This window comes from Lepidothrix coronata, unplaced genomic scaffold, assembly GCF_001604755.1.
Source record: "Lepidothrix coronata isolate B3197 unplaced genomic scaffold, Lepidothrix_coronata-1.0 Scaffold57, whole genome shotgun sequence".
NCBI classification, from domain to species: Eukaryota; Metazoa; Chordata; class Aves; order Passeriformes; family Pipridae; genus Lepidothrix; species Lepidothrix coronata.
In genome coordinates, this window is record NW_016690237.1 from 2,357,793 (window position 1) to 2,383,473 (window position 25,681).

At 35.5% G+C, this 25,681-nt stretch overlaps 1 long non-coding RNA gene across 2 annotated transcripts in view; it reads left to right on the plus strand.

Annotated features, from left to right (window-relative positions):
* LOC108498241 overlaps window positions 1-22,455 on the plus strand; it is an 88,934-nt gene extending 66,479 nt beyond the window's left edge. Inside the window, exons 2-4 of one of the 2 annotated variants that reach the window (XR_001875120.1) lie at window positions 11,959-12,127; window positions 20,096-20,213; window positions 22,201-22,455. This is a non-coding gene — a long non-coding RNA (uncharacterized LOC108498241). The remainder of the gene's footprint in view (window positions 1-11,958; window positions 12,128-20,095; window positions 20,214-22,200) is intronic. The other variant, XR_001875121.1, reaches the window with a different exon arrangement.
* The last annotated feature ends 3,226 nt before the right edge of the window (window positions 22,456-25,681 follow it).

Below are 25,681 nucleotides of genomic sequence, written 5' to 3' on the forward strand. Positions count from 1 at the left end.
TGTGATTTTGTGGTTTTACTAAGTAGGTATCACATGGTACTTCTGAATTGTCTACTCTTTTCCCCTTTGTGATAAACTGTATTGCATTGTGGTGTGTTGTGGAGACCAGACAGCTAAGATATTATATCAGTGACTGTTTGAATAATATATTTTCTACATGTGGACACACATGGATTTTCCATAATTTGTATTCAGCTCATATAGCCTCAGTTTCCTGCATAATAAATAGATAAGACTTTTCTCATAATCAATATTTTTGATGCAGTTACTATACAAATAGAAGGCTGGACCATTTTTTAATAATTAAATCTATTTCTTGTTTTATTTTGTTCTGATGTTGGCAGTGGTTTATTATATTACTTTGCTTTTACAATTATGTTGAGCTCAGGACCTGGTTTTTGAAAGTTTTATCATTACTTATATATTTAATGTATTGTCTCAACAGTGTGAGGTGAAATACAAATCCAACAGGGCATACTATCACTTATGTTTTGTTCAGTAGTTTACAGTTTACTGTACAAAATGTACAAGCTAATAATTAACAATGTAAGAAAGAAACAAGAATGGAATGAATTTAGTAAATTACATCATCTGACATTATAATCTAGTTCCTAGACTACAATTATGCACAGCCAGTCTTCTATGCCTATATCATTAAACATTATTAAAGAACTGAAATGTGTTTTAAAAATTAAGAATTAAGATTCTTATATGGATATTGTTTTCAACAGTCTACAATACATACAGAGATGTATTTTTTCAGTATACTGAAACATCTAAATTTAGTGGTTATGGTAGCTGCAATGTTTGCATGTTACTTGAGAAGTACAATTAAGAAAACACCTTTTGATGCAGCTGTATTGGTGGATTTTTCTATGGTGCAGCCTGTTCTTAGAGTTGAAAATAAGGTGCTGAGTGTCAGAGACTAGACATAAGTTGAATATTTCAGCTTAAATATTAACATGTGTTTATAATTACATAATTTTGAATTATTCCTTGTTTGTTTTTTTTTTAAAAACCTTTAATTTAACTATGATATCGTATCAAATACTCTGAGTACTGCATGTCATGGTCAAAAAATTCTCTATGTCTTTATTCTGTTCCTTCCTCCTCTTCCTCTTACTTTAAGCCGATGAGGAATCAATCGTTTAAAGAAATACAAGGTTGCACTCTTCCTGTTTATTCTTTGTGTTCAATTCATCTTAGTCGTTTTTTTTCCTTTGGTACTTGATTTCTTCCAATTTGTCATCCAGTAACTTTATTTGCTCTACCATTCTGTTCATTATCTGTTTATGTTGATTCAGTTTTTTTCCATATCTAAGATACTTCCATGTACCTCTGCAGTTGTAACACTCACCTTCCCTCATCCATTTTATTTCCCAACATGCTAAATTTCAAGTGCAGAATAGTAGAAGAATTAATGCTAATTTCTGTGACAATTTATTTGCCTGCCTACCTGGGAAGTAAGGAACTTATCCTGAACTTATCCTCTATCCTGTGAAATGTACAAATATATACACAAAACATGTCAATGATACTCAAAACACATTCATAAGGCACTGGTAGCCCAGAAGTTTTATCCTCTCAATTCAACTAACGATTTGCAGATTTTATTCAATATAAGAAAACACTGAGATTTTTTAAAGGCTTTTGAAAGGTTTCATGGGGGTGTCAGAGAAGTCAGTATTGCAGCAGTTATTAAAATATATTTTTGAAGTTCTTACAGTCAGGTGATATAAACCAAATTATACATGTAAGTGATTAACATGGGGATGGCAACAAATGAATTACAAAATTGACTGACAGTGTGAGCAGCAAACCTGAGGCGTTATATATATTTCAATGTTGATATATAATTGAGTGTAAGCATGGCAGATGTACAATTGACTACCGATTTATAGTTTATAACTTCATTGTTATTGGAAACAATTCACAGTATTTTTTGTGCATGCCATTATCAGGCCAGTGTTATACTTAAAATAGTTTGTCCCACATAAAAATAAGATTGTGAGAAGTGAACTGAATTCAAGGTGGGTTATTTTTGTTTGTTTGTTTGTTTGCTTGCTTGTTTTTTTGCTTGCTTGCTTGTTTTACCATCATAGAGACTGAATTTTAAATGAAGAGACTTAAACACTGACTGCTATTCCCATTATAACTCTTAACAATGAAAACAGTGGTGGGATTTTAGGAAAATATTCTTCTGAGGGTGGTGGTACTGGAGGAAGCATTTTCCATTAAATGAGATTTTGATCCAAACACTCAATTCGTATGAATCAGTACAGTTTATTGCAGTTTATCCAGTGTCTTTGGAGTTTTCCTTTTACCTAGTTAGAGTTATGGGTTAGACTGCTTCTTCAAACGGAAAGTCATGTGAGATACTCATTGCAGGACTGAAATACTTTTTAACAGTGGGTAGTACAGTAAGCAGATCTGTCCTAGGAAATGAAAAGAAATGAAAGAAGAAGCAGTTACATGAAACTAGCTGTGACCAAATGTATTTTCTCCTAGTTAATCAGTTTACACATACTTATTCAGAAACTACTGTGTTCATAGCTCACACCTATTCCTGATGCCAGGAATGCTTGAACCTGTGATTTCTCCAGACAAATAATAGGGATATTAGGTACTTCTTGAAGGTTATTACAACTCTGTCTAGACAAGTGCTTAGCCATGAGGTAATAAGCTGCCACTTTAAAGTCAAAGAGATTCCTTATCTTTTTAAGGTTAACCAGGTGGTGAGGTGTCTGTGAAATCTAGAACGCTATGATTTCTTTTTCTCAGCACTTAAGCTGCCTTTTCAGATTGAGGCAGCTTTACAGAATTCCTTTGAGGACATCCAAGTTGAGAAGGAGAATGTATTCCTGAAATCAAGACCTGATGATATACATTTCTCCACTTCCAGAAAGAAACTTTTTTAAACAATCAGAAATAGCTTTTAAATTTTCCTTTGGACTTTTATTTAGAGTTTAGTGCTACTATCCTATTAAAGCACTACATAAAAAGAGAGCCAAGCAAAAATGAGGTGCAAAAATAGAGTTGTTTGCCTGGTCTTTATCCCTTTAACTCAAGAAGGTATGAAAGTGTATGGGGTTACTCTTTGCTCAGCAAATTTTTCTGTTTTGAATTTGTTTTGTTATGAATATGAGAGTACAACAGAATGACTAGGTTTCAGTCCATTAGCTATTTATATCTGACTGTCTACCCTTCCTATCTAGTCAATGGGAGTATATAAATACATTTATAAGGATATTTTTCTCATTCATTCTATGACAGAGGTCTAAAATCAGAAGATTAACCATGATCTAAGTCTACCCTCCTTTCTTCTCCATTAACTATGCAGTAGATACATGAAGTAAGCTGAGAGAAATCCAAACCAATATATATATAGCCTAAGGTCTTAAACTTTAAACCCAAAATAGAGCACATATCATTTTTTTAACAAAATAGTATTTAAATGGGCTATCTTAAGATAACTTGACTACTTCCCAACCAGAAAATGGACCACAGAGATGCTCACATGTTCCCTGTTGTGTCAGCACGGCATTGGTGCCTCTGACTTGTTACACTGGTTTAATCATTTGTATTTGTTTCTCATGCTTCTCCACGAACGAAACATTTGAATCCGGCTTAGAATTTTTGTACTGGACTGTTTATTAAATTTATGTTATGTTTTACTTATAGATTTTGAATTTAATTTTGGATCAAATTCATCCATCAACCAATGAATCAGGCATTATGGTTTTATAAAGCTTTGTGGAGTGTTCTGTGTATAATTATCCATATTTTTTATAGATCAAAAAATATGCTGCTCCTGTGGTCAGCCAAATATCTGGGGGGGCGGTATCTTTGATGTATTAGTAGTTTTATGGTTTGCATTTATAGTTTAATATTTATATACATAATTCTATATAATAACTGAACTTGAAGATTGTTTGGTTTGGTTCCGGTGATAAAAATAAATAATATCATGAAACTTTGTTAACTAGACCTTGAAAATGTAATCTTTTCTGTTGAAGTTATATGAGTTTGATATTATACCAAAATATACTTGCATATTTTTAAAGAAAACCTTACCTTTCACTGTAAAAATAACTGAATATGTCCATCATTAATTAGAAATAATACAGTCCCAAGCCTAAATATTGTAAACAAATCTGTGGCAAACATGTGGCTGAGTTAAAAACTTCTGAATCATATTAATGGAAACTCTATTGCAATCTGAAATGTAGAAAAGCTGAAGTAACTTCAGTAGCTGTAGCTGTTTAAATCAAATAACTATATAAGTTAAAGGAATGAAAAACATCCAGCTCTAAAACCTTTTCACAAAGGAACAGTAAAGGTAGTGACTGAAACACAGTGTTGCTGAAAGTCCCAGTAATAAATGTAAATCTCAGTTTCTCTGTCAAACATACACACAAACACACACACTTACCTGCACGGTCCCCAGCATTAGTTACTGCACTTATATTCTGAAGGACTGTAAGCCTCTCTACAGCTATTGATCTGCAGACTTTCTGAAATTAAACTGCCAGGTATCACTGTGTTCTTGATATGTTATTGATTTTCTTTGGAATGTTTTGGGAAGAAAAAAATATGACAGAGCTGTAGGACAAAGGGAAGGTCTCAGTTTTATTTAGTAGATAACTTGATTATGCAGCAACAGACCACAACATTTTTGTTTCCTTCCCCAGTTTTCCTTTGAGAACTGCTGCTAAAATAATGGTATTTTTAGGGGGTTAAAGTGTCCTCCTGAATCATCAAATCTTTATTGATCTGATTGACAAAGGTTCTGAGCCCTTCAGGTGGCAAAATACTCACCTGCTGCTGCAGCTTTGACTTTGCTTTATATCCTTCAGAGACTGCTGTTTGTGGAACGAACATCCAACACATCATAGACCTGCCTCTTGTTTATAGGCACTGTTCAATTCACAGCCCTGACACTGCATTGTTGCACTCATCTGTGGCTTTAAGGGTCACCTATATAAAAAGAAAAGTTTGTTCACAGCCACTTTACTGATGCAGTATTGTTGATTCAGAATATGGAATAGGGAGAGAGAACAGGACATTTTTGCAGAAGATTAAACTTTTTTTTGCAATTATACTAAAGATTTTTTTTTGCCTTCTTATCAATAATTCCTGACCAAACAACTCTTTGTTGCTTTTAATCTTCACAGCATTAGCTTCTTATGTTCGCCATCAGAGCTGACATCTATGCTTCTGTACTGCCTCTGGCTGGGACAGGGTAAATTTTCTTTATAGTTGCTTGTATGAGCCAATGTCTTGCTTTTGTGATGAAAACAATGTTGACAACATATTGATGTTTTTTGTCTGAGTAGTGTTTGCACAGGGTCAAGACCTTTTCTGCTTCTCACACTGCTCTTCCAGTGAGCAGGCTGGGAGTGCACGAGGAATTGGGAGTGGACACGGCCCAGACAGCTGACTAGTGGACCAAGGGATACCCCATATCATATGGTGTCATGCCCAGTAATAAAATTTTCAGGAAAGATGGAGGAAGGAGAGGATGTTTGGAGTTGTAATGTTCTTCTTCCCAAGTAAAGTAACCATTATGCATGATGTAGCCTGGCTTTCCTGGAGATGGCTGAACACCTGTCTGCCCACGGGAAGTGGTGAATGAACTCCTTCTTTTTGGTAGTGTGAACAGCTTTTGCTTTATCTGTTGAACTGTCTTTATCTCAACTCATGGATTTTCACACTTTTCCTCTTCTCTCCCCATTCCACTGTGGAACAGTGTAGTGGCTTGACCCTGACCAGATACCAGGTACCTTGATATTGCAAATGCGTTCTTCTCCATCCCCCTGGCAGCAGAGTGCAGGCCACAGTTTACTTTCACCTGGAGGGGTGTGCAGTACACCTGGAATCAATTGCCCCAGGGGTGGAAACACAGTTCCACCATCTGCCATGGACTGATCCAAGCTACACTAGAGAAGGGTAAGGTTCTGGAACACCTACAATATATTGATGACATCACTGTATGGGGGGACACGGCAGAGGAAGTTTTTGAGAAGGGAAAGAAAATCATCCGGATTCTCCTTGGAGCCAGTCTCACCATCAAAAAGAGTAATGTCAAGGGACCTACCAGAGAAGTTCAGTTCCTGGGGGTGAAGTGACAAGATGGACGTTGTCAGATCCCAAGAGAAGTCATCAACAAGATCCCAGTGATGGCTCCATGGACCAGCAAGAAGGAAACGCAAGCTTTCCTGAGTGCCATAGGTTTCTGGAGGATGCATATCCCTGAGTACAGTCAAATCGTAAGCCCACTTTACTTAATGACTCATAAGAAGAATGATTTTGAGTGGGGTCCCAAACAGCAGCAAGCCTTTAAACAGATCAAGCAGGAGATTGCACACGCTGTGGCCCTTGGACCAGTTAGGACAGGACCAACCATGAAAAATATACTTTATTCTGCAGCTGGGGATAATGGTCCTTCCTGAAGCCTCTGGCAAAAGGTGCCTGGTGAGGCCTGAGGCTGACCACTTGAATTCTGGAGCCAAAGCTACAGAGGATCTGAGGCCATCTACACCCCCACAGAGAAGGAGATCCTGACGGCTTATGCATGAAGGGGTGATTGGCACAGAAGCACAGCTTCTGACACCCTGACTACCAGTGCTGAACTGGATGTTCAAGGGAAAGGCGCCTTCCACGCATCATGCCACCAATGCTACATGGAGTAAGGGGATTGCTCTGATCACACGGCGTGCCCGGATTGGAAACCCGAATTGCCCTGGGATCCTAGAGATCATAACAAATTGGTCTGAAGGTGGGAACTTCAGTCTGGCAGATGAGGAGGAAGGAGAACAGGGGGTACGGGCTGAGGAAGCTCCAGCATACAGTTACCCAAAGGAGAAACACATTATGCTCTCTTCACTGATGGTTCCTGCCACATTATAGGGATGAACCTAAAGTAGAAAGCAGCTGTCTGGAGTCCCACCCAACAAGTGGCAGAAGCTACTGAAGGAGAAGGCAAATTGAGTCCATTTGCAGAGCTCAAAGCAGTCCAATTGGCCCTGGACATTGCCAAACGAGAGAAGTGGCCAAGGCTTTACCTCTACACTGACTCATGGATGACAGCCAATGCTCTGTGTGGGTGGCTGGACCGATGGAAGAAGACTAATTGGAAGCGTAGAGGAAAACCCATCTGGGCTGCTGATATGTAGCAAGACATTGATGCCCAGGTAGAGAAGCTGACTGTGAGAGTCTGCCACGTAGATGCCCACGTGCCCAAAAATCAAGCTAATGGGGAACATCACAACAACAAACAGGCAGACTGAGCAGCACAAGTCAAGGTGTCACAGTTAGATCTGGACTGGCAGCATAAGGGAGAGATGTTCCTAGCTTGATGGGCCCATGATGCCTCAGGACATCAGGGCAGAGATGCCACCTATAGATGGGCACAAGACCGAGGTGCTCCACTAAAGCCACTCTCTCACCCTCCCTCTGCAACTGGACAGAGAAGAGAGAAAAAAACCAGCTAAGAATTCATGAGTAGAGATAAGAGCTGGGAGAGGTCAGTGACTGATTACCTTCACAGGCAAAACAAGACTCAAAGTGGGGATAAATCTTATTTTATTACTAACAGGATAAGAACCAAAGAGTGAGAGATAAAACAGTCTTAAAAATACCTTCCCCCCACCCCTCTTTCCTTCCATGTTCTCCCTCCTCTCCCCCAGCGGTGCAGGACAGGGAATGGGAGTTGTGGTCAGTTGTTGTTTCTGCCGCTGCTCAGAGAGAGGAGTCTTTCCCCTGCTCTCATGGGGTCCTTCCCACAGCAGACAGTCCTTGATGGACCTCTCTAGTCCATACATCGAGCAGCAACTCTTCCCAAACTGCTGTCCCGTGAAGTCCATCCTGGAGTTGGCTGGCATGGGCTTCATGGGACAGGGGAAGCTTCTAGCAGCTTCTAACAGAAGCCACTCCTGTAGCCACCCCTGCTACCAAAACCCAGCCACAGAAACCCACTTCAGACAGTGAGCAGATGACTATGTGAGGCTGAGTGACCTGATGGAGTCAAACCACCACAGCTTGTTAAATTATCTATAAATCACTTCTTCTGTTGATCTGCTTGCTGCTATTAGCATAATTAAAGTTTTCTCTGCTTTGTCTTCCTTTCCCCCCCCTATTTTTAATAATGTTATATCCTTTATTATTTGCTCTGTGGATTCCTTGCTTCCACCTGATGCATTAGCAGCAATAGGCATTTCATCTACTGAAAGTATCTCTCTTCTTGACTTTTTATCCTGCCTAGAGTTATCTAAGATGGAATTCATCCTTTTAAAATTTCAGTTTCAACAAGGAGAAATATTCCATCAAGGAGAAATACTGTGGTAGGTACTATCTCACTGGGGAAAATCACCTTCTGGAAATACCTTTCTTTCCATCAGTTACCATGAGACCACAGAATTTACATAGATGACATATCTAACATTTTGGTAAAAAGGTAAGAGCTTAGATGATATCCACTGACAGCATCTAAAGATTGGTTTATATCTAAAGACTGGTTATATATCCTACTAAAGAACATTTTACTTTTTTTTCAAAATTCCTCTCTCAAATTGTCTTTTTTATTTTATTTGCAACCTACCACAGAAGAATACTGAGCATAATTGTACTGCAAATGTTTTCTTAATTACTAGGTTCTTTGAATATAGTGCAATTTACCTGACCTAATTGTTGCCATCTAAAGATTAAGAATTGTGAGGGAAAACAAGTCTCTTCAAACCTGTTCCAGCTCTCTGCAGTCCTCTATACCGTAAATCATTTACAGCTCTCACCTTACTGTATAGAAAATATAGATTGAAGCTAGGTTATTAAGGTGTTCATTATATTTAAGGTCCCTTCCAACCCAGGACATTCTATGATGCTATGATCCATATTGTAGACAGAGTGGAGGTTAAAATCACTTATTTCTTTCCCTGAAAAGCACCTGGGTGAGCCATTTAATACATCCCTTTAATTTTTTCCTTGAGTTAGAGAATTGCTTAGCAGCATCAAAGTCTTTGGATGGTGTTGAAGTACACAGTTTACTAAAACATGTATCAGTAAGAAAGGACAATTTCTACTCCTTTGCCAGTTCTATAAAAATCGTTGGCTCATAATACATAAACTCAAATGTATCCAGCACCTTCAGCCTGAATACATTTGTGCATTTTTTTCAAAATATTTTTTATAAAAATTTTGGTCCAAAATAATATGTTTCTCTCTTAGGTAAGAAAAACATAAATAACAATTATGTTTCCAGGTTGAGTAAGTGTCAAGGAGAACACTGTCCTGTGAAACAATCTATGGTGTCATTGTGATTATACAGACAGACTTACAACAAGTTATTGGTAGAAGTGTAAGAAAATATGCACTTAATATGCTAAAAAATTGGTCAAAAGGAAGGGATAAAAATAAATACATACAACTTAATACTTCTAATAGATATATGTTTGGTTATATTTCTTAAAAATTAATGTAACTTTCTTGTTTTCTTTCTGCAAACATCTCTTTTTTATGGCACTTGTAATAACTGATGGTTAGTGCCTCAAAAGGTTTCCCTTGAATTATAACCATGTAAACAATTTCATCACAATTTGGGTTAATGTTTTTTGTTTTAAAAAATTCTGATGTAGTTGAAGAAATTAATGTACTTTGCTGGGGGAAAAAAATTAAATACACATGGTAAATATTATTTTTTTTTTCCGAAAGGCTGCATTATTTTGAGAATAAATAACAGCTGTATGTATCTGTTTTATAAGCATTCATTGGCATCACTGCCAACAGAAATGCTTTTTAATTTCCAGACTAAATTTGAGCTCTATCAAAAGTGCAGTTTCTTTTTGGTTATTAGATAAGTCATTGGTTACTGATACAACCATGGAGTCCTGTGACTTCAAAGTGAAAGATGCAATAGTGGAATGCAGAAGAATCCTCAGATTCAGGCATCAGAAGCAGTGATAAGTCTACACATTAAGAAAAATCTTGGATATATTAGTTTCTGGCAGCAGTGAAAATGGTATTGTTTTCAGTACTGTCTGTCAGTGTATGACAGAGGTTTGTACTTTCTGAGGGTTTATACAGTGTCAGAAATAGCTAATGGAAAGTTTTCTAAATGGGAAGGAATTAGCCTAAATCTGTCTAAACTGGCCTTGTATTTTCCACAGGAACAATAAATCATTACATCTTGAACTTCTCCACCCACAGATCCTATAAAAAGATGAAGGAAATCTTAAAGTGATAGCACAGCTGTGGTCAAGGAGAGGTTTTAAGCTCCTTGAAGCAAAACTTAACCTTTGGCTTGGTAACTACCACAGCACACATCTGAATACATATTAAAATCATAGTATACAAAAAGCATGGAAAAAATTGAAGAGGCATACTATAATTCTGGAAAAGTACTTGAAATATTACATGTGGGTATAATCTCTTCTTTTTTCTTTTTTTCCTTGCAAGATGAAAATATTTGTTTTGAATATCTGTTCTTGTGTACAGAGGGACTTTTTTTTCGATGTTATTTGTCTTTGCCTCTTACACTCATGGTAGGGACTTGCATACTGTTCTGTCTCTTGAAGATTATATTTTAATTTTAATTATTTTAAAGTGACTGATCAATCTGTCTTACTACAATAATGTTTTTCTCATTCTAAACAGTGATTTCTGGAGACAAATCAAGAACACTAAGTAGCTATCCAGTGAAGTCACCTAGCAAATCAGATTCAGAAATAGCTTAGTCAAAACTCTATGTCTAAATAGGGTTTGTGGAGTTTCTGAATGTACTTACAGATTTGAACTTTGAGTTGGATTTGTTTGGATTTAAAGAGCTAGTTGTTCACATATTTCTATGTGAAATATTTCTATATAGAGGTAATGCCTTTCTGCCTTTCTTGCAAACTAAACATGATGGGTTGTTTGTCTTGGCCTACTTTCACTCCTGCTTCCCACTCTACGAAATACAGGTTTATGAACTAATGTCAGATAAACTATTTTCACGCATAAGTTTGAATGTTTCTAAGTACTATGCAGAACCAGAACAAGTTTTAGAATTTCAGAAATCATTAAAATTACTTGATTATATAAATCCATTTAAATAAATTAGTCTTTGTACATCCTATTTCCTGTCTTTGATGGATTTCACTGATAATATTTTTAAAATTTTAGAAATTTAAAACATATTAAAAGTGTACAATGTCACTTTCAAAACTATAGCTAATTCTTTAGCTGTCCAACATGAAAGAAGATGTCTCATAATCCAACTGAGTTAGTGTTGAAATTGGTTAAATACAAGTGTAGCTTAACTGTGTTACACTTAGCCTTTGTATGCCCGGTTAATTTGTAACAGCTAAAACACACGCTCTTCCAATCCCTTCAGTTCAGCCATTCAATATCTCTCCCAAACTCATACTCTCTTGCTACAGGGCAATTAATCCTTATCATGCTTTTTTAAAAGGTCAGTTTATGAACTCAGATAAGCAAAAAAAAAAAGTTAGTGAAGTGTGGGGTTTTTTTCCTCTTTCTTTTAGCATCAGCAAAAAGAAGAGCTACTGTTTTAGAATTGCAGATACATTTAGCTAATTTCTACATGATCGCATCAAAGACATTCCGTTCTCTAATTACTGAAATCTTCAAAGAAAAATACCAGAGAGAAAAAGCCCTGTCTTTCAACCATCATTGAACTTCTCATGCTAGTAAAAGTTGGAAGCATAATATGAGCGCAAAACCTATAAAGGCAAATACTGAAACACAGAAGCGAAATATGATCCCTTTGCCCTTTGGTATTTGGATGATAAAAATCTAAAACATTGCCCAATATCCTCATATCCCACTTATTCTTTTTATTCTTCTGCTTTCTGGATCTGAAAGCTCTTTTCCAGCCTAAATGATTTTATGATTCTATTCTTGATTTTTTTTTTTAAAAGAGCAGAATAACTTCTTCTGACATTTGTTATATGTTACCAATTCAAGGGTTTCATAAAGGCTGAAGTATTTCTGTCAAAACTAAGAAGAAGGTGGATAAGTGCAATGAAGAGAGATGGGCCATGAAGGGAGATTACACCAGCTTTTAGTTTGGTTGCCAAGTTGTCAATAAAGTCAACATTGTGAAGAAATGAAGTTTAAAGTCTGTACAATGAAGGTACATTCTACTTAGAAAAAGGAATGTAACTACTGCTTATAACTCTTGCAAAAGGCCATATTTTAAAAAAATAAAATTAAACCCAAATCATTTTGCTTTGTAATCACCCTTCCCAATAACAGTTAGACTTTACCAGTAAGCAAACCAAACCAAACCAAACAAAACCCCCAAACAAACAAAAGGAAAACTGTAAGGTAGCATTGGTTTGCAAGTAAAGAATAACTTGAAATTTTTGAATCAACAAAACTAAATTTACTGCAGGGGAACTATAACAATATGGCATATAGGAAAAGGAGGAGTGTAGTGTTTCTGATATAAAAGAGAGGATGATGACAAGGTTCTATGATTACAAGACAAAACAGTTTATAGAATAAGTTTATTGACATTGAAGATATATTTAGAGACATATTTATACAGAGATAGAAAAGGTTGGATGAAAAGCATTCTATCATATACTGAAGTGCTCAAGATTCTATGTAATGACAGTCTGACTTAAATAGTGTTAAAATCAATTTAGCTCAATACTAAGATTTACTAAATTGGTATAATGGGTCTACTGTGACCACAGACAAGGTGAACCAAATAGTATAGTGATTCTGATAGTTGTTTTATACATGTGTGGTTTCAATATTTTCATTTCTGTAAATATATGGTAGGAATATCAGGACAATTTATTGATACAGAATGCCAAATATTACATTTCCCACTGGTGTAGTGGGAAAATTCCTCCAACCCCCTAGTCCCCTCTCGTCCTCAAAAAAAACCAACTCCCCTGCAAAAAAAAAAACAAACCCAACCAACCAAAAAAAACTCAAAAAACTCCAACTACAAACAAACAAACAAATCCAAACAAAAAACCTCCAACTCCATTCCCCAGTAACTTATTTCTTTGATATATAAGCAATTAAACTCTCCTTAATTGCAAGACTGCAAACTTCCTTTACCTGCATGTACTCTCATGGACCTTCCCATGTATACAGTAATTGCAAAAAATAGTGTTATAGAAATGCATAATCTTCTTCAGAAACAGTAGTCAACATTTTGTTTTAATTAGTTGCAGATCTATTCCTTTCCCCATCCACTTGAAATAGAAAATAATACTTTCAATTGTGGTAGGCTTGCACAAGTATAGCTGACCTAAATATAATTAAGGAGCACTGAAGAGAAGGTGGTATTCGAGATGAAGCTTGTTGATGACAAAAAGCATTTTTTGCAAATTAATAATCTTCCATTGATTGGGTTATTTATGCTATTCCCAGGATGTGAGCATGGCAATTTACAGGAAAATGAATACTTTGTTTCCACTCTTAAAGAGCAGTATGTCTTGAAATAACAAAAGAAGAGGTTGACATGCCACATAGGTAATTTAGTTGCAGCTCCATTCCTATGAATCACAGCCAAGTAATTAATCTTTTACCTAGGAGACAGTATTAGTGATATTAATGAAATGTGGGAACAATACTCAACTTTGTATAAGGAAAAGCAAGTACCTAGTTTAGGGGAGATTGATACTTTGCACAAATATGGAGACATTGAATTTTGGTATCAGTGTGTCAAATGTCTAATTGATGGATATTACTACCATACAACAGTTTCACAGATTAAGAAACTGGACCTGGTTAAATGCATAGGAAATTTATAAGCATTGCAACAATAAAATCTGTAGAAAATTTTCTATTTTGTATGCAGCATGTGCTGTTTTCAGTCTAGTTGGTTTTTCATAGATTTAAAGACACTTCCTACAAATAGGAGTGCATCTGTTTTCCCCAAGAAACACATTACTCTGATTAAATATTTGAAATTAAGATGGAGTGATTTCATGTGTTAGTTTTGATTATGCTGGTTGGTTCAATGAAAAAAAATTGTCAATCTCTTATAAATGTTTCAAAAATCTGAAGTGGCATGACTTTGTGATTAAAATTGTTTAATTACCATTTCCTGAAATATTAGAAATCAACCAAAGAACAGAATTACCCTAAGAATTATCTGAAAGTTTTTCACCATAAAAATGTTTTTTTATATACCTGTGCTTAATTTTTTTTTTTTTAAATTGAATCAGTATGAGACCAAAGTAGTTAATTCTAGCTGTATAAGTGAGGTAAAGTTTCTTGTTAATTTGGAATGTGTGCTGACTCCTAAAAAGTGGCCTTGTATTCTTTACAGCCTCTCTGCCTGAGAGATTTTGTTTAAACTATAGCTGCTGTCTACTACAGGATCTATTAAGAAAGACAAAGCAGAAAATACTCAAATTCTTATACTTTCAAAAACAGATTAATAGAATAATTTGGATTGGAAGGAACATTTAAAGGTCATTTAGTACAACCTCCCTGCAACGAGCAGGGACATCTCATCAGATTGCTCAGAGCCCTGCCCAATCTGACCTTGAATGTTTCCAGAGTTAGGGCACCCACAATCGCTCTGGGCAACCTGTTATAGTGTTTCACCATCCCCATTGCAAAAAAAGAAAAAAAAATTCTTCCTTATATCTAGTCCAGTTTTTCTTTCTTCTGTTTTAAAACCATTACCCTTTGTCCTTTCACAACAGACTCTCTTTAAAAATCTGTCCCCTTCTTTCTTGTAAGTTCCCTATTAAATATTGAAAGGCTTCTATAAGGTGTCCCCAGAGCCTTCTCTTCTCCAGGCTGAACAGCCCAAACTCTCCCAACCTGTCATCACAGGAGAGGTGCTCCAGTCCTCTGATCATTTTCATGGCCTTCCTCTGGACTTGCTTCAACAGGTCCATCCATGTGTTTCCTGTGCTGAGGACTCCAGAGCTGGATAGATTATGCCAGGTAGGGTCTCATGAGAGTGAAGAGCAGAATCACCTCCCTCAACCTGCTGGCCACATAGAGATAGAAAAAAACCATTATTATGCCTATTAGAAAAATCAATAACAAAAAGAGATTACTGACTTTTCTGTTGAGCAGTGCTAGAACCCCTAAACTTGAAAGCAGGAAATTTGACATTTTCCAGTTATTATTCTTACATTGTGTACATGTTTTACTGCTCTTATAAAAATCTAAAAAAATATTGGTCAAATGAAAAGGTGATAAAATGAGTTTGCTGAAGTCTTCTTAGGCTATCACATCAAAAATCTCCGAAGACCGCAATGAGATGAGCTGGATTTTCTCCAGCTATTCCCTGATGCTTCAAGGTATACATAACATACAAACATTGAAAATAAGAGAAGTAAAATGTATTTACTTGCACCTTTCAATATCTTCCAAATCTGAGAAGCAAAAGAAGCCAGCATTGAAATAAAATATCCGGTACACAGGCTGAATGAGGATCTGGCATAGGTGATCAAGTATAGGAAGATGGGAGAGAACGCTTGGAAAATTAACCTAAGAAGTAACAGAAACATTGCATAAGTGTTATCCTTTACTTTGGCTGAACGCCAGGTGTCCACCAAGCCTGAGCAGACCCTCCCACCCCCCAAAAAGGGGAGATGAAAGAAAAAAAAAAACGTGAAAAACCTGGGCTTACCAAGGAAGAAAGTTTATATTTACACGGAGGAAAAAAAAAAAAAAAAAAACAAAAAACCCAAAAACACACTGGCAAAGGAAACCAACAGTAAAAAATTCTACCTCCCTCACGGAATGGCATCTCGGACAGACGTAGCTGCCTACAGGGCCATACTAGAAGAAAGAAGAAGGGCTGAGCTAATTCTCCCTTCCTTCTTATAGTCAGACTGACGTAACATAGTATGGAATATCCTGTTTCTCCCAGAGAGAGGAAGTGTTACTTTACTAGACAAACCCATTACAATCTGAAAATAGCCATTGAAAGATGCATGTTGAAAAAGGAAACAAGAGGGCACTGGGCACCAGATTGGTGGTAGGAACACCACAGATTTTTGAGAAGCCAACATGCTAGTCCTTTCCCATAAAATCCTTCAGACAGTCCAGACACATTAAGCAAAGTTCTTATCACGTGAAGACCTCTGGTTTTGTGTTCTTCCTAGTGCTTTTTAAATTTTTATCATGTAATATGATCCACTGTTCTGTTGACAGGTAATCTCATTTAAAAACTGATACTTTTTTTTTCTCATCAGTTAAAATATCACCATGCCATTTTGAATAATTTTCTTATAAAATACTTAAACATTTTTATTGCACATTTGCAGTACTGTCTCACATCTGAAAAGTAAAATGGTGTAATAAAATATTTCAGAAAGAGCATATGAGTTTTGAGATTTCAAACCTTGTGGAATTTCAGAAGTCTTCCTCGCTTCCTATCTATATGATACTCTTCATATTTTGGATAGGGAAGATCTGGAAAAAAAACACTGATCTGTTAGATTACTTGTTTAATGTTTCAACTAGCATCAGAAGCAGGCTGCTGTTGAAATTCCATAGTATATTCTGACTGGTTTACATGGCTGGCTAGTACTGAACTTTACTAAATTACGAGCTTTTCTGAGATAGGAAGCTTGGAGGAAGATATGAATATGTTGTGAATCCCGGTTTAAAACATTTTATTAAAAATAAAAATTATATTATTATTAATTTATAAATTCATATTAGAGCTACTTTTGCTAATACCTTTGATGGTGATTCTTTGAGGGATCCTAAACCATTCACTTACAATAGAATATGATGGCAAGATTTATCTCACCTACCTTCAGCCACTTAAAAATTAAGAATCTTGTCTGCTCTTTCACTAGTTAATAGCAGGGAAGAAGCATTTTTCCAAAGCAAATTATTCAATACAAAGTCCGTCATTCACTCTATTCTAAAATTGCATGAATCATTGCTTGGATGTGAATTGAACATTTCCCTCTCCATTGCAACGAGAATCAGCATAGAGTATATTAGCATAAGGTAAAATATTCATTAGGAAAAGCACATCTAACACTAGCTGTGCTAACTGCTTCCACACAAATTTACATTTTGAAAGATGCTATTTTGCTGATTAAAATACAACAAAATCAAACCTCTTACAGTAGCAGTAAAAGTGTCAATGTCAATTACATTGTACACACTACACAGAAAACTCTTGAAATGCGTTAATGAGAAAGAAACAGAAGTCACTGCTCTTAACTGCTAATTCAGGATTATGCGTTTTGGTAAAAACTGGATGACATAATTCAACAGAAACTTCAAACTTTACATTAGGTAGAGCTAGGTGCTTCTTCTATAGAAGTTACTTTATAGTTGCAATAGTTTTTCAAGAGGGCAACAGGGTCAAATCACATTCCTTTATTCTTAACTATATGTACATGAAAAACAAAGCACTGCAGATGTTATGTTTCCTAAAAGAAATATAGTTTGGTTTGGTGGTTTTTTTTAATTCTTATTTTTGATCATTATTAACGATTCATTGACTCAAGCCATTCCATCCATAACACATGAATGAGTTCTCTTATTGAGAGAGATAAAGGAATTTGAACAACACTTCAAATATTCCTTTTTTTTCACTATACACATTATTTTTAAACTGTAATTATTACGTTTGTTTTGCAAATAAAGTTATTTACAATTTTCTAGCTGATCATAATCAGAACCCTTTGGGGCAAGGCAGTGGGGTCACCAGGGTATGATCAAGACGTTAAATGTTTGCTTACCTAGAGATCCTACAATAATAATAAAAAAAAAATAAAATAATAAAATTCATGATAATTTTATTCTATGATGATAGTGTCATGCTATTTTACCATAAATAGGAAAAGCCAATCTACTTCTGAAAACATTCACAGCATAAAATTCTGACTTTAGATTTCATTAAGGCATTTTGTAAGAAGTATTTTATTGTTTGGTTCCTATCTAATTCTTACCTTATCATAAAATCAAAGAATAATTAAGGTTGGAAAAGGCCTCCAAGGTCATCAAGTCTAATCTTTGACCGAACACCACCTCATCAACTAAACCATACCGCTAAATGCCACACCCAGTTGTTTCTTGAACCCTTCCAGGGATGGTAACTCCACCACTTCTTTGGGAAGTCTGTTCCACTGCTTGAAAACACTTTCAGTGAAAAAATTCTTCCTGATGTCCAACCTGAACCTCCCCTGGTGCAGCACCTTGTCTAATTTTGAGTGATTAACTGGAAGTCAATGCATATGATGTTGAGCAGGTGATGCATGTGTCAGTGTGGGTGAGAGGGGAAGGAAGGATGAGGTGGGAACAAAGCACCCTGAGCATGTGGGCACTGACAGCAGAACTTTCAAAATTTTCACTAAAAAAAGAAAAAAAATTTTTAAAAGGAGTGAGCTTGGCAGTACAGTTGTTAGGTGTATATTTTAATTAATCTTTGTATTATTATATTCCTTTTAAAAAATCATGAATTATATTCTTGTCTATGTTATCTATGATTTTATTACCTAATTTCTATCCAGAGTTAGTTAAGACTTTTTAATTCCTTCTGTGAATATCCTCCCATAGTGAAATAGTAATTCAAAGCAGAAAAACTCAGAAAAATATCAATTTCTTAGAGCACATCTGTGCATTTTCAGCCTTTATGCCACCAGAGAGCAGCAAGGAACCCACATGTGCAGGGATTCCTGGTAAAAATGAGCTGTGAAGGTGTTCAGGGATCTGGCTTCATAGTCTGATGATGTGATAGCCCGTTGACCACAGCTGGGTTGAATTGAGCATTCAGGTGGACTACAGCCATCTGGTGATGGGGTGGTCTGGCTCTCAGACAGACCTACCAAAGGGAAATCTCAAGTCCAAGTAACCCCAAATTTGAGGGTTTCATTATATCTTACCGGATTGTTGGCAGAACCAGCTTGGTTTTATGATTCAGCATTTCTGCCTCACAGTCCTTAGTGACACAAATGCATCTTCCATTTGTCTTGTTAAACTGTCGAGGGTTTTTTCTCTTGATTTGTTTTTAACTATTGAATATCAGGTAGGATGAACACAATTGTAGGTATGTGTGGTAACTACTTAGTCAAACATGAAAATATCATCTTTACTTACATTTCATAGAACAATATATACAAAAGGAGAATTAATCTATATGGAATTTCCCTGTCTTCCTAGGCTTTCCCCCTTTCATGTCGCAGAAAATAAGACCAAGGAACTAAACCTTTTCTCTATCCAAGTTACAGAGAATGCAGTCAAAGCAATTTCAATGTAAATGGTTTCAAAGTATGTCTTTACACATTCCAGTTCATAGCTATCCCACTGGAACACGTGGAGGTCAGTTCTAATTTACGTCAAGCTGCTGCGGTCACAGAGAGATGAAAATAAAACACAGCACTTACCGCTAACAGAAAAGGCTTTTTTTTACCTTTATGGGGAAAAAAAATAGAAGAAAAAAAAGTAAGAGTGATTGCAGGAGGTCTATGCAGTGGGTATTTTTCCTTGATCTAGGATGATCTTACTTAGCAACCTCATGTCCATCTAAGTATAAAATATGCTTATTAATCTTGAAAATACTTTTCTACCGAAACTCTCTACTAGAGCCCTGTCTAAAATGGCAGATAATATACTTCTTTGAATATTGCTTTCTATAATGCTAATAACAGAAGACATAATATCCTGTACCCTACACATTGAATTGGACTGTTAATTGTTTCACTACAGAGAAAATATGATAAGAGTAACTTACAGAGAGACCAGCTGATATAAAACTTTATGTAAGGTAGAAAATTTTTTTTTTAATGAAATTTACTTTTACAAAATTTGACAGTGGTCCAAATTACTTGAGCATCAGAGGACAAGTGAGCATATTAATCCTGTAGAGTGGGTAATGTCCACTCTGCCTTTAGCGTGTAGATTGTCTTCATTCTGCATTACATTTATTATACAAAACTGTCTTATCCTCATCTTTATTATCAGCCTGTTTACGGTAGTTGTATGTCTATTCATCATTGTTCAGTATAATTCTCCATTGATTAAAATCACATTGGAAAATTAAAGCCTTTCCTCAAACTTAGACAAAAATATCTTCAGTTCCTGAAAAGTCTTTTCACCATGGCAGGAGGTTTTAAAAAATAATTCGTATTTATGTTCCTTTCAGACAAAATTTCTTGAGAAATGACATGTACTACGGTATTGGAAACTTTATCTTCCTGTCAAAGCTGATGCAGTAAAGTCAACTGAACAAGATAATAACATATCTCTTGTAAAGGTGGAAGGTGAGTCAGTGCACAGGGGAAGAAAGATGAAAGAAGCTTTCAAACTCAAATTATTTTGGAACAAACAGATATGTGCTAGCCAGTCTTAGCTGGCTAACATGATGAGTGCCAGGTCTAAGAATGTTGGATGTGTAGGAAAAGTTAAATAAGTTGAAAATGAAACACAGAAAAATCCCCCAAAGACATTGAAACTATGTTGCTTTGGTACTAAAAGGAATATTTTAATTTTGAGAATGGTGCTTGATTACTGTTAAGATATATTTTCCATGGGATATGCTTGAAAATAATTTAAAAAGAAATGAGTAAAAGTGATTTTATTTTACTAGTAAATGGGAAAATCATTACATACATTGGGGAGATTTAAAAATATCTTAAATAATTAAAACTATCAGTATAGGCATACTACATGTTGTATATGTTTTGCAAGTAAAAGTTTGTCTTGGAAAGCTAATATGTAAGTTTAGTAAGCATTCCGAACAAGTGATTTCCTTAATGTTTCCTGACTATTGTGTATAAAATGTAGGGAAAATTGCTGTGGTTAAAGTAGAGCAGTATAGGAAATTGGATGAACTTATTGCACTCTGCTGTGCATTTTCTTAAGCAAGAATATACTTCTCCAGTGACCTCATTACTCAAAGCTGTGAGTAGGTCGGTCTCTGAGAATTTACCCCAGAAGTCTAGAGTTGATTTTTTATTTCTTTCTCCTGTGTGTTAATTTCCACTAAACAGAATTCTGTTCAGAAGTTGAGGATCTACTCTACCCATTCAGATAAACCTGCTGTTAATTTTCCCAAATGTGACCTTGAACTCATTCAAGGGAACAATTCATTCAAAACAGCACCTTCAATTTTTAAATAATCAAGAGATAAGTTCCATATAAGTTCTTATAACTTATATGGATAATAAAAAGCACCGTTCTTCAGTCAACAGGACAAATTTACCTTTGCAAAAACTAATGAACAAAATGAAATATCAACTGCTAGTATTAGATGTCTATAAAATGTATTTGTTGCAGTTAAAGCAAACAGCTGTATGATACTTATACACTGAGGAAACATATAATAAATGCTGTCATGATTAATTCGTTCTTCTACAGTCATTTGAAAGACAAAATTTCATATGTGTGTGATTATTTTCTCCCTCCTCAGCAATTGTGTCTTTTGCTATGATGGTAGTTTTTATGTTTTGTGTTTCTAAGAGTTTTTTGGTGGTTTGGGTTAGGCTTTTTTTTGCCCGTTTCTCTCCTGATCTATGGTGTAGGAGAAATCATTAGAGTTTTGTTATTTTTTTCCTCTGCTTGTGAATAATTTTATAAAAATGTTGTTCTTCTATCTGAAGCTGCAGAGCTCCCCTTGTTGCTTGTAATGCAAAGTGAAATCTGACTGTCTTTTTCAAAGCAGCTAATCCAAACCATCTCAAGTGACACAGACCAGAGGGGAATCCTGGAAAAACAGAAGCCAGGATAATTCCAGATGAAACAGTATGGCAGGGACAAACTGTTCAGAGTTATGCCTCTTCATAGGGGAGCTAATCAGGAAAAAGTAGGAATTGGTTTATGAAGCAGAAGATACGATAAAAAAAATACAGATTCTGTAAACTTTCTATATATCTTCTGTGCAGTCACGTTTTGGAAAGAAAATGGTGAGCCATAACCTTTGGATTCCAAAAGTCACTAAAGTCGTATTGCCTTTGATCTATGTAGAGAAAATTATATTTGTATGGTTTGTGAGAAAACTAACACTTTATCTTCTCTGAGTGGAAAAAGGAAAGCATATTGCAAAGTTGAGGAAGCATTATTTTTTTCTTCTTTCATAAGTTCTCCCTATGTCTTTGTGTGGTGTTTTACAAAGTAAGTGGAGTATTAGACATCTGTGAAAATCTGCAGGTGGTAAAGGTTCAAAGAGTTTCTCTGGATATGTTACTTTATTCTTATTCAAATGCTAGGAAAAAAATGAAAACTGACATTTTCTCACTGTCTTGTTTTTAGATCTCTACAGTGAATGGGAACAGAAGATGGCATAGGCTCTCAGAAAAAATTAAAACAAGGAATATGTCTGTTCATAAATTTGATGACGTGGAATTCGAACTACACATAATGTTGTGATAGATGAACACCTTGAAGAACATTTTATTTGCTTATTTGAAAGAAACATTTTGGAAGTAGATTTTATATCCTTCTCTATAATCTCTCTGTCTATCTATACCTACATATTTATATTTAATTCTTTGCATCTGTATAGGGTCAAGACTTATTTAACGTTCAAGACTTTCACTGTATTATTTGACTGTTCTCATCTTTAAATAGGCTTATCTGAAGATATGATTTTCTAGAAAATTCTAGGGCAATATGCAAGGGCAAAATTGCCATTTTTTCTTAAATATGTGGATAATTTGGATGATTATTATTTGAATTAATCCACCAAGTTTCCCTATTCAAAGGACTCAGTGAGATGTGGAAGACATGATTTTCCTTGGTCTATCTGATGCTGAAGAAAAGCTTGAATTTCTCTCTGCCACATCGCATTTGAGATTCCCAGCTGCTAGATAAATTAATGTTACTCTTCAGTTTTACTGAAGAATTTGGATCTCAGGGGGAAATTTTGGTGCCAGAACCTAACTTTTTTAAGAAAATGGTCAGTTCAAAGCTTCTAAGAACTCTTGTTTCTAGCACAGCACTTTGTTTATTTTATTTTATTTTGAAACCTTATACTGGAGTAGTGGACCTATTTAATAATGATAATTACATAATTTGGTCTTCGAATTAGATATATGTTCCCATTTCAATGTGACTGTTCTTTTCCACATTTTTATTTCCTTCTGCAAGGGAGGGTATGGCTGGTCATTTAGATGATATGGTTTTTGTCATCTCTTGGATCAGTGACTTAATCATAGGATTTCATTTTAAAGAGGACTCACAGGTCTACTAATGCCAACAATAAGATGACCTGGTAATATTCAGAGTTCAAAGTTTAATCACAGTAGATCAATCATCACGAAGTTCAAAGAGCATTATTAAGCAAGCTGCATATTCTAGGTCTTGAGGCAATATAGAATTAATTGTCAGGAAAACACTGGAAAAGGAAAGCACTTTAATCTTCTTGTCCTCGGTGTGACACATGTCAAGTTTTGAAATATGCAACATGATGTCATAGCTGCAGAAAGAGAGGCCAATTTAGCCAAGGAGAAGGTGCAAAGTGACCTGGTAGAGCTTTTTTATTATTAATATTATTTTGAAGTTAATAAACCAAGTAATATTTAAAGGTGTAGTATCCAAATTTTGTTTCCAAATTTTTGCTACAAACTCTGAAGACATTTACTGATACTAATTCTTTTTTTTTTTCTCATGGTCAGATAATTGAGTATTTTAGAATATTAGTTCTCTTTGAAAGTTCATAATAATGAGTTCATATCAAGGAATTAAGACTGAATTCATCTCAGTATTAAAAAAGAAACTATGGTATTTCTTACAATGGAGCACGTCTTCAACACCTGTGAATCTCCAGATGTGTGTCTAAGCAAACTTTTAAACTGACTGTGCTGTATACACGAATGAAACAAAACTAACTAGTAAAATAGATGAAAGCGTAAAGAATCTTGACTTTGGTAATATAGTGACGTGTCTTTGGAGTCTTGAAAGGGGAAAAATCTTAGAAATAAATGTGATGATGATTTAATCAAACTTTCATTTATTTTTGCTTTGTTTTGTTTTCTTCCTGATATCTGGGATTATCCAATATGTGTCAAATAAGCACTATGGTTTTCTAAGATGAAATTGCTTGAATGACACCCACACAAAATGAAATGGAAATTTCAAATCATACACAGTTGTTTCTATGTCTTATGTAATCATGTATAGAAGCACGTATGATTTTCCAGTTTACTAACAAAGTTTCAGCAGCTCTAATATTATTGAATTTCAAACAATGATGGAGATAGTTCAGAAGAAAGTAATATGAAAAATCAGTGATACAGAACAATTCATAGCTGTGGTGTACTTGAAAAAACAAAGACTTTATTATTTTAAGAAAAATATAACTAAATCTATTAATTAATCATCATTGGAATTCAGTTGAGTGCCTGCATGAATATTCTATTTTGCAGAAACATATTCGTCGCTCTAGTATGTGCTAAACCCAGTATAGATAGAAGCTGGGGTAAGCAAAATGTAAAACAATACTTTACTCTCAATACACTAAACATGCTCATTGTTCATGCACATAAAATTCAGTGGTCTTTTACTAGTTTTGGTTTCTTAACCAAGAACCTATGAACACTTTTAGTCATGGAGTAGAATATTTCTAAAATCTCACAATAAAGTAAAACCAGTCTGGTGTAAAACATTTGTGGATTTGGTTTCATCTAGCATATTTGCCTTCACACTAAAATGGTTTTTCATCATGCATTACAACTGAGAAACAAGTTTAAGAAACAAATAAGTCAAGTTGTTGATTACTTCCTTTCTGATGAAATGGGGCATCACATTTTGTATGTATTTTTAGTCCCCTGAGAGTGATTTAAATGAAATGGTTCAAAGTGGTTTATTTTAATTTACTTAGAGGCTAACCATAAGCACTCAGAGGAGAATACTCATTCTCAGGCTCTCAGGAGGTTATAACAAACTGCTGTTAAGTGTTAGCTTCTTAGACTTAGTCTTAAGAGAAAACTACTTAGGTCTGCTGGGTTATGAAGAAGGGTGAACTCGAGGGTGAGAAGTTTATATACAGCCTGGAACACAGAAGAAACATTCCTAAATAACAATGGACAAACCATGAAACCCAGTGTGGAAATGACGACTGTTTTGGTTACAATGCTTGACTTCAGGATCAAGAGTTTACCAGGCCTGTTATATGGCTTGAAATTACATGCAATTGTAGAATCATAGAATGATTCAGGCTGGAAGGAACCTTAAAGATCATCTACTTCCAACCCTCCTGCCATGAGCAAGGACACCTTTTACTAGACCAGATTGCTTAAAGCCATGTCCAACCTGGTCTTGAGCACTTCCAGGGATGGGGCATCCACAGCTTCTCTGGGCAACCTGTTCCAGTGTCTCACCACACTCACAGTGAATATTTTCTTCCTAATACCTAATCTAAACCTGCCCACTTTCAGTTTAATGGCATTCCTCCTTATCCTATCACTACATGCCCTTCCATAAAGTTCCTCTCCACCTTTGTTGTAGGCCAGTAAACCCCACCATGTATGTATAAGGTTCCAGCAATAAATAGGACAAGAAATAACTGGCATTTGTTTCAGCAAGAGGGAAACACGCTTCCTGGCTTTTCAAATGGAAGGTCTTTGTCTCTGTTACAAAGCTGTATGCTTCAAAACTGTACATGAGAATTAATAAAGCTTTCAAAGGCTCTGTCTCTGTGAAATCTATGGGGTGCACAGCATGTTGCAAGGTGATATTTAACCTAATGTTGAGAAGATCTCATAGGTCATGTGTAATCTTATAAATATTGGAG